An 8,010-nucleotide genomic window follows, 5' to 3' on the forward strand; every position below is an offset into this window, starting at 1 on the left:
AAGGAGCTCACCTATTGCTATACAGATATAATAATAATAATAGCTAACATTTCTATAATGTTTATTGTGTGCCAATCACTGTACAAAGCACTTTACCATTATTATCTCATTGGTTCTGAATCACAGAAATTGAGTCAGAAGGGACTTCAGGATCCATCCAATCCTTACTACATAAAATGTCAACAATGACACACTCCAGAAGTGATGAGCATATGACTTTCTCCAGGTCCCACAGGTCAGAAGAAGATGTGAACCCAAGCCCTCTAAGCTCCAAATGAGAAACTCTTCCCAGTAGGGCCAGAGCAGGACTGGACACCCAGGCTTGTAGCTACCCAATCCAGCACATTCCTCGGAGCCCTGATTCCCAGGGCACCCCCTCCACTGGATTCTCACCCTCTCATCTCACCCTTATCTTTTGCATGGTGATGTTGGGGTTTTTAAAGTCGATCTTGAAGACGTTGCCCAATATAAGGAGTGTAGGAGGGCCAGGGGGATAGTTGGGATGCTGCCTCCTTTTCTGTAGACACTGTGCCAGGATCAGGAGGATGGCAGAGAGGAAAAGGAGAGTCTGCAGGGGGGCTCTTTCCCAAAGAGAAGGGAGCATAGTTCCCAGAGAGAGCTGCATCTTTCCCCAGCTTGGGCACCAAGACCAGAAAAAGCAAGCCCCTCCTCACTCTTCCTCTTCCTGAATTAATAGCAACAACTTTAGGGCCAGCAGGAACAGTGTTCTCATGAGAAACAAATTCAAGCTGTTTTTGTCCCCTTGGAGCTCTGCCTGGGCTGGCTTTATAGTCCAAGCAGTGAGAGCTCAAGGGAGTGCCAGCCTCCCCTCTGTACCCCAGCCCTCTGCCAGGGCCTGCCTCAAGAGAACAAACACCTAACCCCCACCATCTTACCCCCTACCCTCCTGAAAATAAGACTAAGCTTGTCTGTTGGGAAACAGAGAGACAGCTTGACCACAGCTGCCTGGGAAGGCTCAACACACAGCAGACCCATCCAGAAATCAAACCCACTCCAAGTCACAGGGACAATTCTATGGGGAAGAAAGTGACCCAGAATCTTATCTTGCTTAGGAGAGCAGCAAGCTGAGGACTAGGGAGGCCAGGAAACTGACAAGATCCCACAGCTCTTTGTAAGTTTCAGAGCCTTCATTGAAACCTGGCTCAGCTGACTTCAAGTCAGCACTCTGCTACCTGTTAAAAACTGCCTCTCAATGGGCTTGAGAACTAACATAGAGGGGCTCTAAACCTGGGGTCCAAGGACCCCGAGGGACATGTGGATAGATTTCAGTGGGTCTGTGAACTTGAATTAGAAAATAATTTCAACTTTATTGGAATAATTAGAATAAAATTCCAATAGATTTGGAATAAATTGGGATAATTAGAATAAAATTCTAACATAACTAGAGTAAATTAAGATAAAATTCAAATATAATTGGAACAATTGGAATAAAATTCCCATACTTACATTACTATTTATGAATCGGGGAATGACATATTTCTGTACATTTGACTCAGTTCTCTATATTCTAAAAATGAGGCCTTTATCACAAACGCTAGCTCCAAAAATTCTTTCCCAGTTTTCTGTATCCCTCCAAATCTTGGTTGCATTGGGTTTGATTGTGCAAAAACTTTTCAGTTTAATGTAATCAAAATTATCCATCTTGTACTTCATAACGCTTTCTGCCTCTTCTTTAGTGAAAAGTTCTTCCCTTTTCTATAAATCTGATATATACACTATTCATTGCTCCACCAATTTGTCCATAGTATCAATTTTTATGCCTAGATCATGTACCCATTTGGATTTTATTCTTGTGTATCGTGTCAGGCATTGGTCTATGCCTAGTTTCCACCACACTGTTCTCCAGTTTCCCAGCAATTTTTGTCGAGCAGTGAGTTCTTATCCCAGAAGCTGGGGTCCTTGGGTTTATCAAACAGTAGGTTACTATATTCATTGACTACTGGGTCTTAAGTACCTAGCATATTCCACTTGTCTACCCTTCTGTTTCTTAGCCAGTACCAAGTGGTTTTGAAAATTGATACTTTATAATACAATTTGAAATCTAGTAGCAATAGGTCACCTTCCCTTCCATTTCTTTTCATTAATTCCCTTGATATTATGAACCTTTTGTTCTTCCAGATAAATTTTGATATTATTTTTGCCAGCTCTAGAAAATAATTGTCTGATAGTTTGATTGGTATGGCACTAAATAAGTAAATTTTTATTATATTGGCTCGGCCTACCCATGAACAACTGATATTTTTCCACTTGCTTAGGTCTGACTTTATTTGTATGAAGTGTCTTGTAATTGTGTTCACAGAATCCCTGGGTCTGTTTTGGCAGGTAAACTCCCAAATATTTTATACTGTCTATCCTAGCTTTAAATGGGATTTCTCTTTCTATCTCTTGGTGTTTGTTACTAATACATAGAAATGCAGAAGATTTGTGTGGGTTTATTTTTTAACCTGCACTTTGCGAAAATTGTTTATTATTTCAAGTAGCTTTTTCCTTGAATCTCTGGGATTCCCTAATTATATCATCATATCATCAGCAAAGAGTGATAACTTAGTTTCTTCTTTGTCTATTCTAATTCCTTCAGTTTCTTTATCTTCTCTGATTGCTACAGCTAATATTTTTAGTACCATATTGAAAAACAGTGGCTATAATGGACAACTTTGTTTCACCTTTCATCTTATTGGAAATACATCTAGGTTATCTCCATTGCATATAAGGCTTGCTGAAGGTTTTAGTTAGATAACCTTTTCTATTTTATAGAAAGTGAACACTATTCCTATGATTTTCACTGTTTTTAATAGGAATGGGTGTTGTAGTTTATCAAGAACTTTTTCTTTATCTGTTGAGATAATTATGTGGTTTTTGTTAGTTTTGTTGATGTGGTCAATAATGCTAATAGTTTTCCTAATATTGAACCAGCCCTGCATTCCTGGTATGAATTCTACCTGATCATAATGTATTATTCTTGTGATAAGTTGCTGTATTCTTTTTACTAAAATAGTATTTAAAATTTTTGCCTCTATATTTATTAGAGAAATTGGTCTATGATTTTCTTTCTCTGCTTTGTCTCTTCCTGGTTTAGGTATCAAAACCATATTTTTATCATATAAAGAATTTGGGAGGACTGCTTCTTCCTCAATTTTTCCAAATATTCTATACAGTATTGGAATTAACTGTTCTTTAAATGTTTGATGGAATTCACTTGTAAATCGGTCCAGCCCTGGAGATTTTTTTCCTAGGGAGTTCATTGATGGCTTGTCCAATTTCTTTTTCTGAGATAGGGTTATTTAAGTATTCAACTTCCTCTTCTGTTGTTTTGGGCAATTTATATATATATATATATATATATATATATATATATATATATATATATATATATATATATATATATATATATATTTTTTTTTTTTTAAAACACTCATCCATCTCATTTAGGCTGTTGAATTTATGGGCATAAAGTTGGGCAAAGTAATTTCTAATTATTATTTTAATTTCTTACTCATTGGAGATGACTTCACCCCTTTCACTTTTTATATTGGTAATTTGATTTTCTTCTTTCTTTTTTTAATCAAATTCACCAAATGTTTGTCAATTTCATTAGCTTTTCATAAAACCAACTATTAGTTTTATGTATTCATTCAATGGTTTTCTTAATTTCAATTTGATTAATCTCTGCTTTGGTTTTCAGTATTTGTAATTTGATATTTACTTGGGGATTTTCAATTTGTTCGTTTTCTAGCTTTTTCAGCTGCATGTCCAAGTCATTGATCTCCACTTTCTCTATTTTATTTATGTAGGCCTTCAAAGATATAAAGCTTCCCCTAAGAACTGCTTTTGCAGTATCCTACAAGATTTTGTAGGTTGTCTCATTATTGTCATTCTCTTGAATGAAATTGTTGATTGTTTCTATGATTTGATGTTTAACCCTCTTCTTCTTTAGGATTACATTATTTGGTTTCCAATTAACTTTTGCTTTATCTTTCCACAACCTTTTGTTAAATATAATTTATATTACATTATGATCTGAAAAGGATGCATTGACTATCTCTGCCTTTTTGTACTGAATTGTGAGGTTTTTATGCCCCAGAACATGGTCAATGTTTGTATATTTGCCGTGTACCACTGAGAAAAAGATATAACCCTTTCTATTCCCATTCAGTTTTTTCCAGATATCTGTCATAACTACCTTACTCAGAGTTTTATTCACCTCCTTAACTTCTTTCTTGTTTATTTTAAGGCTGGATTTATCAAGTTCAGAGATGGGGAGTTTGAGGTCCCCCACTAGTAGAGTTTTGCTGTTTATTTCTTCCTTCAACTCCCCCAACCTCTCCTCTAAAAATCTGGATGCTACACTACTTGGAGCATACATGTTTAATAACGATATTGCTTCATTGTTTATGGTACCTCTTAACAGTATATAGTTTCCTGCTTTATCTTTTGTGATTAGGTCAATTTCTGCTTTTGCTTTGTCTGAGATTAAGTTTGCTGCCCCTGCTTTTCTTACATCAGCTGAAGCACAATATATTCTGCTCCAACCTTTTACCTTTACTCTGTGTGTATTCCCCCATTTCAAATGTGCTTCTTGTAGACAACATATTGTTGGATTATAGCTTTTAATCCATTTTGCCATCCATCTCCATTTTATGGAAGAGTTTATTCCGTTCACATTCACAGTTATGATTACCATGTGTGTCTTTCCCTCCATCCTCTTTCCCACTGTTTATGCTTTTAGATCCCATATCTCCCTTCGCCTCCTCAGCAGAGTTTTCACTATTGACCACCATTTTCCATACTCTTCTCTTCCTTCTTTCAGCACCCCCTCCCTTTTATTCCCCTTTACCCTTACTACTTCTTCCCTCCCTTTTAGCTTCCCCTCTCTTTTTCTCCCCTGTCCCCTCCTACTGCCTATAGAGTTAGATTTATATACTTAAGTTTATTGTTCCCTCCTTGTACCAAATCAGATAAGACTCCCTCTAAAACAATGCTCATCTCCCTCCCCTCTTTCCCTCTACTATAATATAATTTTGTACTTCTTCCTGTGATGTAATTTATCATTTTCTGCTTCTTCCTTTTCACGTCTCCTGTTACAATCTCTTCATATGCTTGAGTCACATTTTTATCATCACATCATTTGCTATATAACCGTTTCCTCTATCTATGTATATCTCTTTTATACTTCATAAAAGATGTACAATTCCCATGATTAACAAATATCTTCTTCCCTTATAGGGAGGTAAACAGTTTTCCCAAATTGAGTAACAAGTTTTCTTTTCCACTGTTTACCTTTTTATGCCTTTCTTGAGACCTGAGTTTGAAGATCAAATTTTCTTTCTAGTTCTGGTCTATTTGTCAAGTAGGTCTGGAAATCCCTTATTTCGTTGAATGTCTATCTCCTTGCCTGAAATGTTATGCTGAACTTTGCTGGGTAATTGATCCGTGGTTGTAGTCCCAGCTCCTTTCCCTTATGAAATATCATATTCCAATTTCTTCAGTCTTTTAATGTAGAAGCTGCAAGGTCCTGTGTGATCCTGACTGTAACTCCTCGATATTAGAAATTTTCTTTCTGGCTGCCTGTATTATTTTCTCCTTCACTTGATAGTTCTGGAATTAGGCAACAATATTTCTTCGTGTTTTCAGTTTGGGATCCCTTTGGGGAAGTGAATGGTGTATTCTTTCAATGACTATTTCACACTCTGGATCTAATACTTCTGGGCAATTTTCCTTGATTATTTCTTGGAAGATATTGCCAAGATTGTTTATTTTATCATGGCTTTCTGGTAAGTCAAAAATTCTTAAATTTGCTATCCTGGATCTATTTTCCAGGTCAGTTGTTTTTCCAGTTAGATAGTTTACATATTCTTCTATCTTTTCATTCTTCAGATTTTGTTTGACTGATTTTATTGTCTCATAGAGTCATTTGTTTCTACTTGCTCAATTTTAATTTTTATCCAATTATTTTCTTCACTTTACTTTTGTATCTCCTTTTCCATCTGTCCAATAATTCCTTTTAAGAAATTATTTTCTCCAGTTAGTTTTTGTACTTCCTTTTCCATTTGTTGAATTTTCCCAGTTAAGTTTTGTGCTTCCTTTTCCATTTGTTCAATTTTCCCTTCATATAATTCTTTTTTCATACTTTTAAAATCATTAGCCTCTTTTTTCTATCTCCTTCTTCATCTGTTCCAGGAGAGCTCTTTGTGCTTGGGAGCAGTTCATAGTCTTTTCTGAAATTTCAGATGGGAGTCCAGTCTTCATACTGACCTCCTTGGTATTTGCGTTTTGGTACTTGTCCCCACAGAAAGATTCTATGTTCTTTTCCTTCCTCCTTTGCTTCTTGCTCATGATGATAACGTTTTGTGTGTTGTGGCCTCTGGTTCTTTTAGCTACAAGTTGGAGAACCTGTTATTGAGCTGGCTGGTGTGAGAAAGCAAAGGGAAGGTGTCTTTTCTCTTTTTATCTTGCATTTCTCTGGATTAGCCCTGGGACTAGTTTGTTTTGTGTGGGGGAGGGGTGGTCTGGTCATGGGACGTCTCCCCAGCTGAGTTAGAGCAAAGGCAAGCTTAGTGCTTGGTGATCCAGGCTGCTTTATTGTCTCCCCACTTCCCCTGGAGTGCTGAGGCATGCCTGGGTCCTAGTGCGAGGCTCCACCCCTCTGGAGCTCCATTCCTCTGCCACAGTGAGAAGAATATACTTTACTGGTTTTCTTAGCCTCAGGTACTATGAGGCAACAATTCTGTTGATCCCACTGATGCAGGATTTTTCTGGGGAAATATTTTATGGTTGTTTTGAGGTCAACAAAGGAATGGGGAGAGAGCATTTACTGATCATCTGCCATTTTGACTCCTGAAAGTTCAAGTAGGTGACTTACAGATTTTTAATCTGTGGGCTGAAAGTCTCAGGAGTGGCTTCAACTGATAGCTGTGGCTCCGTGGCTGTCATTCATGTGGCTCCTGCTGGTCTCCCACACTGGGCTGCCACTCTGCCTTTCCACCATGCTGCCTGCCCCAGGCCTCAGGGCTTTCCTGCCCAGTTGTGCTGAGACAGGACGTACTGTGATGTATGCTGTGGGTTCTTCCACACTCGCAGAACAGATCCTTCTCATCAACATTCCAGTCTGTCCTAGTCTGTGAATCTTCCCTATTGGATTCTGACTTCCAAAATTTGGTCAGATTCTCTTTTTAGAGGTATCTGAAGGAGTTTGTCTAAGAGCTTAGGTGAGTAGTTGCTCTCACTCTGCGATTTTGGCTCTGCCCCAAAAGACTGTTTCAATTAATAGGGATGGGAAGGTAAGATTCATAGAATGTAGTAGGTTAAGTAGTAGGAGAGCAAGGTAGTAGGTGAAAGTAAAGTATGCATGTATATCTTTGTGTCTGTATGTCTATAGATGTATGTATGTGTGTATATACATAGATATGTATGTTTATATATATACATATACACAGAAATATACATATACATATATACACATATACATCCATATACAAATATATGCATACACACATATAGGTACATATATACATACATATACACTCCTCTATGCTAAATTATATCCTATAAATTATATCTCAGGGAGGAAGAATGGGAGGGAAGCAATGAGTCATAGAATTTGTATTTCAAAACTTCAAATAGAAATATTTTTGAAACTGAACAAAAAGTATAAAGCCTGGCAGACATTGTTATCTCGCTTGTTTTTCCAGGAGTTTTTTCAGACTTTGATTTGGAAAACTTCTTCTAATTTCCCATGTGTAAACTGGATTTACCCCTGCTCACCTTAGAGGGTTGCTGGGATCATGATTAAAATAGACGAAGAAGAGCAACTGAATCAAAAGTATGCAAGTGTATTTACTTTGTTAGCAATGGCTAGTAATTTGCCAATAAAATGGGTCCATGCAAATGCATTTGGTACAAGGACCTCATTGTGAACTCACAGAACATCTGTATAGACGTAATTGAAGATTATTTGAAAAGTGAACTTGAGTAATAAATGATAATCATTGA

At 37.2% G+C, this 8,010-nt stretch overlaps 1 pseudogene; it reads right to left on the minus strand.

Moving 5' to 3' along the window:
- Nucleotides 1-4,799, minus strand: part of LOC140523240 (cytochrome P450 2J2-like) — a 32,493-nt pseudogene extending 27,694 nt beyond the window's left edge.
- Nucleotides 4,800-8,010: the final 3,211 nt, after the last annotated feature.

Source organism: Notamacropus eugenii, chromosome 2, assembly GCF_028372415.1.
Source record: "Notamacropus eugenii isolate mMacEug1 chromosome 2, mMacEug1.pri_v2, whole genome shotgun sequence".
Taxonomy (NCBI): domain Eukaryota; kingdom Metazoa; phylum Chordata; class Mammalia; order Diprotodontia; family Macropodidae; genus Notamacropus; species Notamacropus eugenii.